The sequence below is a fragment of the Argiope bruennichi genome, chromosome 9 (assembly GCF_947563725.1).
Source record: "Argiope bruennichi chromosome 9, qqArgBrue1.1, whole genome shotgun sequence".
In the NCBI taxonomy this organism is placed as follows: domain Eukaryota; kingdom Metazoa; phylum Arthropoda; class Arachnida; order Araneae; family Araneidae; genus Argiope; species Argiope bruennichi.
In genome coordinates, this window is record NC_079159.1 from 115001 (window position 1) to 130119 (window position 15119).

Sequence of the window (15119 nt, forward strand, 5' to 3'; positions counted from 1 at the left end):
GAACCAGTACCGGCAAGGAACTTAAAAAAGCTCCTCGTTTAAACATAATAGTTTATAATTAATGATCCTTTCGCAGGTTCACCTACGAAAACCTTGTTACGACTTTTACTTCCTCTAAATGATCAAGTTTGGTCATCTTTCCGGCACACCGGCTCGACCAAAAGGCCAATCCGAGCGCCAGTCCGAAGACCTCACTAAATCATTCAATCGGTAGTAGCGACGGGCGGTGTGGACAAAGGGCAGGGACGTAATCAACACGAGCTGATGACTCGTGCTTACTGGGAATTCCTCGTTCATGGAATCAATTACACTTTCCAATCCCCTTATTTTAAACTAAAATTAGAAGACGTTCCAGAGGCTGACTACTATCTAAAAAGCAAATACGGTATTAATAAATTTATCAGGGCTGTCAGAAAAAACTTAAAAACTTATAAGGAAAAATTACAAAAAGCTGACAGCCTCACCAAGATCAACAGTTTCACCAATAGTTTCTGCAATTTTATACAGTCATGCGCTCTTAAAAACCTAAAGAAAAAACCTAAAAAAACAGCAAAAAAATTCAGCTTCTGGAACAATGACCTCAGGGAGCGCCGCAATAGGGTAAACAGGCTCTATAAAAAATACCGGAAACATGTTAAGGACAACATAGATGATGGTCTGATCCTGGTCTCGGGGATAGAATATAGGAAAGAACGGGCCGCCTATAAAAAACAACTTTTAATCACCAAAAGGGAGGCCTGGGAAAAATATTGCCTAAATTACAACGAGACATTCGGGTTCCTATTTAAACTAGTATTTAACAAAAACTCAGATGGGGGCGAAATCAGAGTGAACCCGAATGATGATCCCAACAACAACTATCAAGACAAAATTAACGCCATTATGGATCATTTTTTCCCAGGGAAGACCCCCATCGACTCCCTCAACTACAACTTTAAACCCGGTGATTCGGAGGCTCTCAACGTTTATGATTTGGAATTGGTATTTGGGAGCCTCAAAGGCGGCAAAGCCCCGGGGCTTGATAGGATCGACTATCGAATGTGGAGAGCGGTTTTTAATATAGACAAACAATTTTTATTAAATCTTTTCAACGTATATTTTAAACATAACTACTTCCCCGAATGCCTTAGGAACGCCAGGGTCTTTTTCTTACTCAAGAGTGGTAAGGACCCTGGTTCCTGCTCCTCTTACCGGCCGGTCTGCCTTCTGCCCACTTTAGGCAAAATTGTCGAAAGGCTGTTCATAAATAAATTTAACATTTGGCTAGATCGCAACAAGATCTTACACGATCATCAATATGGATTCAGGGAGGGCCGAAGTTGCGATCTGGCCATCCATAACTTAATAAACAAAATTAAATCAAGAATACAAAATGAACACGTGGCCCTCCTTTCATTGGACATTAAATCAGCCTTCGACAACATGAACTGGCCGGTCCTCTTTCAAATATTAGAGGGCTACGGGGTACCTCATTTTTATCAGAACTTCCTATATTTTTACTTAATGGAAAGAACGGTTTCGTTCAATAATGACGATTTTAACATTACAAGATGGTGCTACCGAGGTTGTCCCCAGGGCTCGGTGATTGCGCCCACTATGTGGAACCTTTATATAAATCATATACTATCATACAATAGCCCGGAGGTACACATACAGGCTTTTGCCGACGACCTGGCTCTAGTTGTCGGTGGCCGAACCTCACATGAACTACCAATTAACGTAAATAATACTTTGGCCATCGTCAACAATAATCTAGTGAAATTAAAATTAAAGCTATCCACAGAAAAGAGCCAGGCCATAATCTTTCGGAGTGTATCCTCCAGGACTTTTTCCAAAAGAGGTTCCACCATTTTACACAAAAAACCCACTTTTAAAATAAATAGTAACAACATTAGAATATGCGACAGCCTAAAAATTCTGGGGGTCATAATTGACAATAAACTATCTTGGACAGCCCATATTTTATCCCTAACTGAAAAATCACAGATTTTAACTGCTAATTTTAGCCGGGTGATACGATCACAGTGGAGCTTCGATAAAAATATAATTAAGGTCTGGTATAAAACCGTCATTGAAAAAGCCCTGCTCTATGGTGCAAGTAACTGGGGCGGGGCTCTTACTAAAACCCAGACCTTGAAGCTCCACTCAATTCAGAGAATTTTTTTGACCAGGTTCACCCGGGCATATCGAACGACATCCACCAATGTCTTAAACATATTAACGGGAATCCCCCCTCTTCATATAGTGGCCAAGGCGGAATTCCTAAAATTTCAGATCTGGATTGCCAACTGTAACAAACACAATGACATAATAGAAAATATCGAATTAGACAGAAACATCAATATTAGAAACATTCAGGCAGAAAATAAAATTATACAGTTCCCCAAATCTATACACAACGCGATTTACGAAATCTACACAGACGGCTCAAAAATTGATGAAGAAACTGGCTTTGCCGTCTGTGTTTTTAACAATAATATAAATATAGAAAATCACACTTTCAAATTAGATGTTTACAACTCTGTTTTCCAGGCGGAATTGGCCGCCATAGATTTCGCGGCCCAATGGGCCGTCAGAAAAAACGAAAAATCAAATATCTATACAGACAGCCTTTCCTCAATCTCTGCTTTGATGAGTGGCAACTCCAGATCTGGGTTTGTAAACAAAATTAAAAATAACATGAGTTCCGCCAAACACATGGTCGGCCTCTCATGGGTAAAAGCCCATGTTGGAAATCTAGGAAATGAACTGGCCGACCAAAAAGCTAAAGAGGCCACCAAACACGGGATCCCAATATCCATCCCCGCCCCTTACTCTTTTCTAAAAAGAAAAATTAAATCCTGGACCCTGGGGGAATGGAAAAAATACTGGAATAACTACGACTCCCCCTCCGGGATCAGAGTAAGGGATTTTATAGACATGGTGGATGAAAAATTTTTAATTATTAACAAATTTTTAATTTACTTTTTAAGTGGGCATGGTCCCTTCCCCGCCTATTTATGTAGATTCCACAAGCTAGGTTCTCCTCTTTGTTCTTGTGGTCAGGAGGGTAATCCTGACCACTATTTATTCCATTGCCCACATACTAAAAAATTTCATTTATTAACTCCGGCGATGGAACATAGGAGGGCCTGGTTTAAAAATGTACTACATAATAGGCAGGCTGTCGCCAAAATCAGAGAATGCTTTTTAATAAGTGGCGCAATCTGCGATGCTCTCACCAGTCCTGGAGACTCGGATTGATGGTATGAAATTGTATTTTATCCTACTTGGTTTTAATGATAATTTTATCCATAAACGCACTTTTCTTTTTTTCTTACTTGAGATGGGTTGCAGGCAACCGACTTTCTCCGACTCGTTTGGAGGAAAGGAGAAAAATTCTTTTTCTTTCTACCGTTCTATAGTAGGACAAATTTTATTACAGAAACTTTTAAATGAAACTTCCCTTTGATTTAAGAAACCCTGCCAAACAACGGAGCGCAATGCATGGCGCACTGCATCACTTAGAAGACAAACTATTAAGGACGACTGTTAACACACCTGTTCTACTTAGATAGAACCAATCACTAGGGGTTGCATAATTAATTAGACTTTTTATGGGGTAACGCATGTTATCATTTTAGTTTAAGGACTATTTTTATAAAATCGAGGTTTTTTTTTTTTTAGATTATAATAGACAATCACACCATCCTCCCTCTGGGCACCAATAATTATAAAGATTTTTAATAAAACTTTTATGGAATTTTTTTAATGATTTCATAATTAAATTTTAATTAATGACTATCATTAGGTTTTTACTCCTTTATTTTTAAAAACTGGACTTGGCATGTATTTTACCTGGGAATTTTACTTATTTGACTACTAAGTTATTACTTTTAAATACATCATCTCACTTTCATTGTATATAGAACTCATACCATTTACATATTTTAATGACATATACTTTTAAACTATGACATTGACATGATACTTTTAAACTTTGGATATTTTAAATATTTTTACATATTTACATGCCGCTCTCCACCAATATTAACTTTTATTTTTACAACTGAATTTAACTTAACCGCAACTGTCCAGGTCAGTATAATGAGATAGCTACGAGGCAGCACCACACCAATCAATATCTCTGCCACCCCCCTTTATATAGTGTTTTTTATAGTGTTTTATCTTTTAACTTTTAAGTTTTTAAGCTTTAAATTTTTACCCTGGGACTCATTCCTCTGGGACTCGTAAGATTTTAATCTTTTACAAGGGCCTCTTAGGGATCAGGACCAGTACGTCTCCATCATGTTCGTGAGTGTGTCTTGCTTTGTTGTGTCCATTTCGTCCATTTTGATGTGTTTTTATGTAGTCATGTGATTTTAATGTGTTTTGAAGTAGACCTCTTGTGTACTTGTAATTTTAACCTGTTTTTATGTGTTTTAACATGTGTCGTCCTATTGATGTGTTGCTTTTTCCTTTGATGTGTGATACCAACGAAGTTCTAATACCGATGGTACGCTTGGCCGTGTTGGAGAGGTTGAGGCCTAGATTCCCCCTCTGACTGGACCTGGTCTCAGTTTGCCATCTATTTCAAAGTCCATCGGGACACGGGATAGTAAAAATCCTTTAAAAAATAAGCCCCCCGGCTGGCTACCACTGCCGGCCGGGGGGCGGGTTGGATTAATTTAATTAAATTATTAATAATTAATTATATAAAAACCTTATACCTGCCTTTTGGGGGCCCCCGGCATCCTTCTGGTCTGGTCCCCATCCACACCTGAAAATAAAAGAAAAGAAAAGATAAAAAACAGCTAAATGTTACATACCCGGGGTTCCGATGGTACGATGAAATGTAATGAGATGAAGTTAGGGGATGCAGGAAAAAATTAATAACGAAATAAATAAAATTAAATAGTACAATACCTCTTTCCTTCAATCTACCTAATGATCACCAAACATATCAATAACAATACAAAACACAGTAATCAAAACCTAAGTAAACTTAAAATTTAATACTTAAATAATATCACTCCTTCATTTATTCATTCATCCATCTGGTTAGTAAAAGCCCGATGGGCCTGCCTCCTCCTCCACGGCCCATGTGTATTAAGGATTAGTAACGGATGTTATTTTATTTCAGTTATAAGTTTATTTTCGCTTGTCAGTTCTGCATTTATTTCTTTTTTCAGTTCTGCTTTTAGTTTGTCAGTTCTGCCTTTTTTATTTTTTTTTTCGTTATTTTAGTTTTTTGTTCGTCAGTTCTGCTGGCCCCGACAGGGCAATTGTTTTAACTCCCCAGCTGTTGGGTAGAGCGTTGTATTACCAAGAACCATTATGTTAATCAGTTCATGTAATTAAATACTGCCCGTGTCGGGGCAATGCTTGTAGAATTTCTTTGGACAAAATAAATCTGTCCGTCGGGCTGGACTGGCCCGCGGGATCTTCGGCGCGCTGGGGTGGATCTTTTCCCCGTGTCCCCTCTGATGGTTTTACACCCACTCGGGTAAACCGGGGGACTCGTGGGTATCTACTTTCCAATCCCCAGCACGAAGGAGGTTCAACGGGTTACCCAGTCCTTTCGGACAGGGAAAGCACACGCTGATTCCTTCAATGTAGCGCGCGTGCGGCCCCGGACATCTAAGGGCATCCCAGACCTGTTATTGCTCTGTCTCGTGCGGCTAAACGCCGCTTGTCCCTCTAAGAAGAACGTCCCACTACAAGAGGATGGGAACGTCTATTTAGTAGGCTAGAGTCTCGTTCGTTATCGGAATTAACCAGACAAGTCGCCCCACCAACTAAGAACGGCCATGCACCACCACCCACAGAATCAAGAAAGAGCTCTTAATCTGTCAATCCTTCCTGTGTCCGGGCCGGGTAAGTTTTCCCGTGTTGAGTCAAATTAAGCCGCAGGCTCCATTTCTGGTGGTGCCCTTCCGTCAATTCCTTTAAGTTTCAGCTTTGCAACCATACTTCCCCCGGAACCCAAAAGCTTTGGTTTCCCGGAAGCTGCCCGGCGTGTCATTTGAGGAACACAGCCGGATCGCTGGCTGGCATCGTTTATGGTTAGAACTAGGGCGGTATCTGATCGCCTTCGAACCTCTAACTTTCGTTCTTGATTAATGGAAACATTCTTGGCAAATGCTTTCGCAGTAGTTCGTCTTGCGACGGTCCAAGAATTTCACCTCTAGCGTCGCAATACGAATGCCCCCGTCTGTCCCTCTTAATCATTACCTCGTGTTCCGAAAACCAACAAAATAGAACCGAGGTCCTATTCCATTATTCCATGCACAATTATTCAGGCGTCGCGCCTGCTTTGAGCACTCTAATTTTTTCAAAGTAAACGTGAGGGTCTCCGCCCACAACCGGTGAAGATCATAGACAGAAGCCCCCTGAACGCTCGGCAGCGAACAGTAACCACCGGTAGGCGGACCGTCCGGCCGGAGCTGAGATCCAACTACGAGCTTTTTAACCGCAACAACTTTAATATACGCTATTGGAGCTGGAATTACCGCGACTGCTGGCACCAGACTTGCTCTCCAATGGATCCTCGTTAAAGGATTTAGAGTGTACTCATTCCAATTACGGGGTCTCAAAAGAGTCCCGTATTGTTATTTTTCGTCACTACCTCCCCGTGCTGGGAGTGGGTAATTTGCGCGCCTGCTGCCTTCCTTGGATGTGGTAGCCGTTTCTCAGGCTCCCTCTCCGGAATCGAACCCTGATTCCCCGTCACCCGTTACGACCATGGTAGGCGCGTAACCTACCATCTACAGTTGATAAGGCAGACACTTGAAAGATACGTCGCCGGGACGAGCCCGTGCGATCAGCCCAAAGTTATACAGAGTCACCACAAGAGACGGACACGAGGCCCGATTGGTTTTGGTCTAATAAAAGCGCTCGTTCCCGAAGGTCGGAGCTCTGCTGCATGTATTAGCTCTAGAATTGCCACAGTTATCCAAGTAGTAAGGTACGATCCAAGGAACCATAACTGATTTAATGAGCCATTCGCGGTTTCGCCTTAATACGGCATGTACTTAGACATGCATGGCTTAATCTTTGAGACAAGCATATGACTACTGGCAGGATCAACCAGGTAACTTCCATCGTTCATACGAACGTTCGGAAAATGCACTCCGAATCCTTACATTTCACGAGTCGCGACATTTTCAGTCGCGGGGGACGCCTCGACTACGGAGGATCCCTCAGTCAATCTCGCTTTTTGTGTAGGTATTCCCCGTGCAATCTACAGAGGTTCTATAGTCTCACGACTTCCCCGACGGCTTCAACGCCGCGGGGCGAGTGCGGAGGCATCGAGAAGATATGTGCGCTGGACACAGATGCAGAAAACCAATCAATTCCTTTAAGTACGGTTCTGCTCGTCGCGTCAACGGCACGGGGGCCGAGCCGCTCGCAGAGAGGCTGAGATAGTTTGGAAGCGGCCAGAAAGACGGAGAATACCTCCCCGCCGATCGCAGCCTTCGTAGCAGAAGAATAACACCCTCTATCCCGGAGGCAGCGTCCGACCGACCCATAAAGAACCGAGAACCGATCCGATCGGGCACGACAGACCCACCGTCAACGTTAGAGGACCGCTTTCCCGGAGGTAGCCAACCGGTACTAACAACCCAATCCCGTTGCCGAGACCCAAGACAGGTACGCGAGATTACGACGCGTTTTTAAAACGCATTCTGTCTCGCGATCGACCACTGTTTCCAGCAGTCACCTGCTACTCATATAGGGCTACGGACGATCCCTTATGTTCCGCTCGTGATCGCGAGTGGCGCGCGCTTCGCCCAGCCACCAGGCGACCGGAAGAAGCCGCCGCGGGCGAAAATAATAAAAATTGTGCACTGGCAACCCGTTTCGCCAAACTAGTGCGACGTAGTATTTAGCGCTCTTCTCGGTGATTGGACTTTGAAGAAAATCGCGACTTCTCCCCTATTTGCATTTAGAAGGAAATCTCGGGTAGCGACTTCTCACTTTCTCGTGCTCCGGTATCGGACTTTGCAGAAAATCTCACATCGTCGGACTTTGACGGAAAACTCGCGAAGCGACTATCACCTTATCGCGCGTTCTGATTTGGACTTTGCTGAAAAACGCGACTTCTCACATCGTCGGACTTAGTAGAAAATTTCACCTTATCGCGTGCTCCTATTAGGACTTTGCCGAAAATCGCGCATCTCTGTTTTTCCTTAAAATGTTTACATTTTGACTTTTCTTTAATTACTTTTTGTGAATTTTTATTAAAATGTTGATATTTATGAAATTGTTTCTGAATTTAAAATGTCAAGTAACATGTTAATTCACTCAAATACAAATTTATAGAGCTTTAAATACGCTGAAATTAAGTTAAATACCTGTATTTGCAGAATGTATTCTTATTTAGAACTCAATTTGGTGTAAATATTATAAAAATAATGAAATAAAACCTTCAAATGTTGTTAAATACTTGATTCAAACCTAAAAGTAGGTCAAGCACTTAAATTCTAGTAAATTAAGATAAATGTCTGGTAAAGTTCATATTTATATGCATTCGAAGAAAGAATTCAAGTGTTCTTTGAAGTAATTCTTATTTACAACTAAATTTGGTGTAAAGAATGTCAAATTAGTGAAGTAAAAGCTGTAAATGTTCTTGTATACTTCATATGAACTTCAAAGTAGGTCAAATTGTGTTAATGAATGCACAAGTTGTTTAGTTTCCTTAATACAATGTGTAATGTATCTTCTAAATTCTTTAAGCAGTGTAAAAAATGAAATGTCTTTCAAATTCTAACAATTTCTACTGTAAATACTGAGTTAAGTACAAATACTGTCTGTTAATATGTTAAATTGAATATATAATTGAGTGCAAGCTTTAATATAAATGTATTCCTTCATGTAACATTCAATATCAATCATTTGTGAATGAATGTTTTCATTCAGTTAATTACTGCGCTGAATCTTTCACTAATGCAAAAAATTTCATGATATTGTAAACTTACATTCATGTAAAAATTGTGTTAAATGTAAAGATATTCTTATACTCTGATAAATACAAATATATGGCTTGTATATTCAACTTACTAATGCATAAGAGTATGATTTCTTACTGCATTTTTTGTGTATAGTGATAAACATTCATCTTCCTTCATGTTTCATCTAGTATCAATTATATTGTTCATTTATTTGACATTTAGCTTCATGGTTAGTCACTTGTGAAATGTTTACTCATACTGCAAGTTGTTTTCATAATTCGTGTTGTGTGAAATGAAAAGAAATCATTATATTATGTAAAATTAAAACATACAATTTAGATATTCAAAACATTAGTGCTTATTACTTGTGGAAAGAAGTGATATGAAGAGGTAACAGTTGTATAAAGAAAGCTCAAGTCTTAAATGAATGTGTAATGTTACTTTGCAAAGATATGGTTTGTAAATTCAACAAATTTCTGCATAAAAATGTTATTACCACCTATATTTTGTGTGCAGATTCTTTATGTACTATTTACAATCAAAGAATGCATACATTTCTTCAAATATTTCATCAAGAATCTATATGATTATACTCAGTATGTCTGTAAGCTTCATCTTTAATCAGTGTGAAATGTTTCATCATATAACAGGTTGTTCTAATTATTAAATGTTGTTTATAATGTAAGGAAATCTTCATCTTCAGGTAAATACAATTTATAGATGCATATTACTTGTTCAAACAAGTTGGCTGTAATGTAATGAATGTATATTGTTTACTTTCACTGTAAATGTAACCATTTTCTAATATTAATGTTGTTTTCATGTACAGCATTCTCTTGTTAATGTTTAATTTTATGTTATATTCTGTTTAATACAGGCATAAAGCTTGTACATCCAATACATAAATGATTTAGAGTCCTTTGTACAACTATAATTTATGCGTGGGTTCCTATTTCTTCAAACAACATTTACATTCAAAGAATGTTTCATCTTAACTAAGCTTCATCTTCAAACTGTGCAAAATGTTAACATTGTTTACTTGTAATACAGTGTGAAATGCAATACCTTTCTCCTATTTCCTGTTGTTTATGTTTAATCTTGTTTAAAATGTGACTGACATACTTATTTCATGTTAAATACAAACATATAGTTTGTGGATTCTACTCATAGGTGTTTATTACTTGTTCAAACAGATTATGTAAATAGATAATACTTATATGAAGAATGCTTACTATAAAGTACATGTGTCATTTTACCTTACACTGAAATTTTAACCTCTATCTAATATTAATGTAAAATTTATATGTATTTATTCATATAAACATTATGTGAAGTGTAATGTCATACTTATATTGTGTTAAATAGAGGCATACATTATTAAGATTGTTATTTCCAATTCTAATTAAAGTATATCTCCTTTATACAATATTTACAATGAATGAATACATAGATTTCTTCAAATGTTTCATCCAGTATCTATATTAATATGTTCAGCTTCTTATTTACTTAATGAGAAATGTTTCTACATGTTACAAGTTGTTTTTAAAGTTCAATGTCATGTAAAATGCACTGTAATATAGTTTGAAGCTGCAATATGCAAGTGATTATTACATGTTGAAACAAGTTATATGAATATGTTTGTATAAAAGCCCAACCTGTGTGTAATTTTACATTACTGAACAATTGTACACTCTAGATGTTGTAATGCATTCTTTTGTTCATGTGAAATGTTTCATTCATTATACATGTAAACACTGTATCAAATGGAACATTACAAATTACTTACATTGTGTTAAATACAGGCACAAAGTTTGAACATTCAATGAAGTTATTCAGTGAATTCAAAGAAGTTATTAAGAGTGTTTTTTACAACTGCAATATGTCTGCAAGGTTCTTCTTTCTTCATACAGTGTTTACAATAAGAATACATTAATTGCTTCTCATGTTTCATCAAATGTTTAAGTTAGCATGTTCTTTAATCTATATGAAATTTACCCATTTTTACATTTAGTGTTATGTGAAATGCAATAAAATACTTATAAACTGTTAACTATAAACATACAAGTGCATATAACTTATATATGAAGTTGCATATAAAATGATTATTCTGTAAAACATTGTAATTGTCATCTTCTTTTTTTTAAATGTAAACATTGTTAGAATAATGTGCTAAGTACAAACACTAAGCTATTATTTTCAACATTTCAGTTAATTCTGTTTGTCGAAACAAACATCCACATTAAACTATGTCAGTTACTTGTAAGTTTTATTAATGTAAAGAATACTCAAAAAGTGTCAAATGTACTTGTTATTTAGGAAAGACATCTTACATGTTTAAATATTAAAAAGGTTAATGTGTAAGACAGTTACATGCTGAGTGGTTTATATTTCCAATATCATTTCTGTCACATATCATTGATATCAAAAAGACATAAATTGTCTCTTATGTGTACACAAACATTGTAACAACCATCTGAATGCTAAACATGTAAGTGCATACCACATATAAAGCTGCATGTAAAATGATAATTCTTTAATTAATGCAAAACATTAACAAACATAGAAATTGTCATTTCTTTATGTTAATGATGTGTGAAATGTTTCTAATGTGCTAGGTTACGATTTTCAATAATTCAGTAAATACTGTTTGTCGAAACAAGCTTACGCATTAAACTATCAGTTACTTGTAAGGTTTATTCTTGTAAATAACAATTAAATAATGTCAAATGTACTTGTTATTGAGAAAAGAACACATACAAGTTTTTATATTATAAAAATAAATGTATAAATACAGTTATATAATTATATATTGAATGGTATATCTTTCCTTCACCATTTCAGGCACAAACCATTGAGATCAAACTAACTTATATTAACCCTGACATGTACACAAACATTATAATAACCATTTCAATGATACATTGTTTCAGATTTAAACATTTTCTGTGTTAATATTTGTCTGAAATTCAATGAATGCACAGTTGAGTACAATAAAGTCAATTCCATTTTCAAACATAATGCATGTGCACTATTAACATTATTATTAAAAAGCATTAAACATAACAAGATACATTAACTTCAAATTACTATTAAATTCACTATCTTTAAAAAGTCATAAATTAAATGTAATGCGTTTTTTTCATTGGTAGTTCTTAAATCTGGTGAAAATGATCTGTGTATATGTAACGATGAAGAATATTCTGTGTTGAAACATGACATGTTTGTATGAAAATAACTAAATTACCTTATCCATAATGTTAATAAAATTAGGAATGTAGTAAAACTCTTATTATCAATGAAAATTCATTTTCTGATGTACTATATCTACATTTTTTTAAAAATATAAGTAGTGCACACTGCAACTTGAATGTCACCGAGGAATCCTCGTAACAATTCTCTACTCACAAATGTGAAAATGATAACTTTTCTAACCATTAACATCATTATTATCCTCCTTCAAAGCATGTGTGTTTCAAATTAAAACACTTTTTATGAAAATATTTATGAAATTTTGTCTAAAATTCAATAACACTGCATTTCAGTACAACGAGACAGAAGAAATCCTATTCTAAAGCATAGTTCAAACATAAAAAAAGTTATGTAATCTAAAAAATTACTAATAAATTCAGATTTCTTATATAGAAAAGAAGTGTAATTAATATATATTTTAATTGCTATCAATTTAATTTGGTAAAAATGGTATGTGAATATGCAAGGATGAATAATGTTCTACGAAGAAACATTGCAAGTTTGTATTAGATATTCAAATTCATTTAAAATCCTTAATGTGAAAAAAAATATTGAATGCAGTGTACCCAAATATTCATAAAAGTCCTATTTTTAAAACTATTACAGTTCATACTTGGACTAAAAAAAAAAAAGGAGCAGACACTGTTAATTGAATGTTGTCGTGGAATCTTCGAAACACTCTTTTGTTTACAAGTGTGTCAAATACAGTATTCATAAACTTAAATCCACTTACCTCACTATGATCCTTCTTCAATGAAGCAAATATCAAAACACCTTGTTAATGAAGAGATTTTAATACTATTATTCACATATATCATTTGTTCTTCATTGTTGCCTTTAATATTGTTGATGTAACAATGTGTTGAAAAGTATTAAGAACAATATTCACTGTTGCTTACAGTTAGCTAAGAATAATAGAATCATAAATTGTTACTGGGCATCATTGTTGATGTAACAATGGATTTAATAGTGTTCATAACTATACTGTCCATTTAGTCTCTAAAGAATTCATAAATTGCATGTATTTAAATAGTAACAATTAACTATTCATGGAAATAATGAATTAACACCTAACACAGTAAACAATATGCTATTTAACATTGTGAAATCAGTCAAACTCCTATCCGAAAACTCAGTGTAGAAATGCTTCCTATGGATTTTCATCAAAACAAGTCTTTTCCACTAAAATTCTTTGAATGAAAATTGAAACAGCTTTCATATATGTTGTCTTCCAGCATCTCTTTGTATGAAGAAAATGATCAACACATCATTTCAGAAGAGTGACATCTATGTTCCAGTTTGTCTTCTCTTATCTTCAGTTGAAAGTAAAGGTTGATTTTTTGTTGTCATTTACACTGTACACAAACTTCATCTTCTTTCTGCTATAAAACTGCTTCATATAACTATACATTCTTCTTCCATGTTAGAGCATAACAAAGTAGATATCTTTTCAAAATTTCTTCATTTCATTCATAAAAAATAGGATATGAAGTTCAGTTGACATGCCTTCACTCATTGATAACTGCCATCAGAAGGGGGGGGGGGGAATCCTAAATGCCCATTCAATATTCAGACTTCATCTTTACAAAATAAAGTTGTTGATGAGATAATAACACTCTTTCACCTTCAACTACACTTGCTAGGATGATGTAATCACATTATAAACAATTAAATTGAATATCCCAAGTAATCCAAATATGGAAAATCTATATAAACAAAGACTACCAGAAATGAAATAATAATCAACAAAAACATTTAACTTCTTCTCATACGTAGAAATTATCAACTTCAATGTCACATAATCTTCAATAAGTTAATCACCAGCATGCAATTCAAAATAATCACAACACAACAACAGCTATTCAAGATTTGCCTCCACCAAAAACCATTAAGTGCAGTGAACCAAATAATCTGCTTTGCCAAAATGAAACCTCTTACAAAATCAAACACATTAAATTGAACAGTGCAAATTATTTCCAAAAAATTCCCAAGCATTAAAAATTTAAAAACCATGTAAAAACTTAAGTGACGAGCAATACCGGCAGAGTACAAAAACCACACACAACACCAAACAAACACCATTTCTGCTAATATTTCTTTATAAAATTGAATCAAATATCTGAAACTGTGTAAATTTCAAACAGTATTCTTAACAGAATGCATAAATATAGTATGAAAGTAATACAGTATGCCAACAATCAACCCGCATGTGCATACATGACTAAAATTTATAACTCAACTAAACTAACCAATATACTATTTTTCAGTGAAATCTCTCACAGGATAGCAATTATGAAATTGAATTCTGCAAACTATTGGGAACTTATTTACCATTTAAAAAGTAGACATTCAGAAAAACTCACATTTTCTAAACACTTGGGTGTAAAAACCGACAACATGCATAACCAAAACAAGACCACAGAAACTTGGAAGATAAGTTCATTGATAATTTTTTAATTTCTAAAGGAAACTTCTGTTCACTGTCATATGTAAAATAATATGAATGTAAAAATGCATTAGGAATTTAAGAAATATGCATAACAACACATCAAGACATGGTACAGTGAATATGTGAAAACATAAACATTAAGATTTATATTAAATTTGCTAAAAACACTTCTACTTTTCAACAATTAACTTAATTAATATGAAATATATGTTATGTATCAAAGCTCAATGCATATAAACAATGTTATGTGTTAGTGTGTAAAAATGTAAACAAACAAACAAAACAGTACTGATGAAGCAACATTTATTTACATAGGAAAAACAATAATGAATATACTAATTCAAATTATATAGAAATAAATTTAGTAAGCAAATATATCAGCTACACATGAAAGATGTGCAATAAAAAGAAAAAATGGAAAGAATATGTACTTGGACACTGCTCGACAGGATTCGAGCAATCCAATACTATTCAAATTAAAAACAGAA